At 30.7% G+C, this 514-nt stretch overlaps 1 long non-coding RNA gene across 1 annotated transcript; it reads left to right on the top strand.

The window, feature by feature from the left end:
* The first annotated feature begins 147 nt into the window (after nucleotides 1-147).
* On the top strand, nucleotides 148-479 carry LOC117793231. The gene is made up of 2 exons (XR_004618238.1): nucleotides 148-188; nucleotides 260-479. It is a non-coding gene; the product is annotated as an uncharacterized LOC117793231 (long non-coding RNA).
* The last annotated feature ends 35 nt before the right edge of the window (nucleotides 480-514 follow it).

The raw sequence follows: 514 nt of genomic DNA, 5'->3' as shown, positions 1-514 counted from the left end.
AAAGAGGAATTCACTCAGCTTCCATTTAAATTAAATAACTAGCGTGAAATTATATATTTTCAAGCCAATTAGTAAGAATTATTAACGCGGTTTCCAGGGAAATAATGTATAATATAACTCACGGCAGAGAAAAATCTGTATTGGAGCAAATAACATGAATATGATATTGTACTGGACCATAATTTTAAGTGAGTATGTATACTAATATTTGAAAGAGTATATAAAATAGATACTTTTGTTATCGCATATATTTATTTAGATTATTTCTCAGCATTGCTTTCTTTGGTTGCTGCTGAGAATTGTCCTTTACTTCCATGTCCCAAGGTGAAGGCTCCAATTTGTAGTCCTGATGATAATGGATGTTTTTTTGAGTTCAAAAACGATTGCTTCTTAGTTCAGGAAAATTGCGCCCGTGTTAAAAAGGGTCTAGAAAGTAAGTCGGAATACCAACATTAATATATTATTAAAATTCTCAATTTTTCTTTATTCTTTTCTTTACAAATGTATTGGCCGC

Source organism: Drosophila innubila, unplaced genomic scaffold (genome assembly GCF_004354385.1).
Source record: "Drosophila innubila isolate TH190305 unplaced genomic scaffold, UK_Dinn_1.0 328_U_U, whole genome shotgun sequence".
In the NCBI taxonomy this organism is placed as follows: Eukaryota; Metazoa; Arthropoda; class Insecta; order Diptera; family Drosophilidae; genus Drosophila; species Drosophila innubila.
Note: the sequence above shows the minus strand (reverse complement) of the source record. Positions and strands in the feature narration are given on the sequence as shown.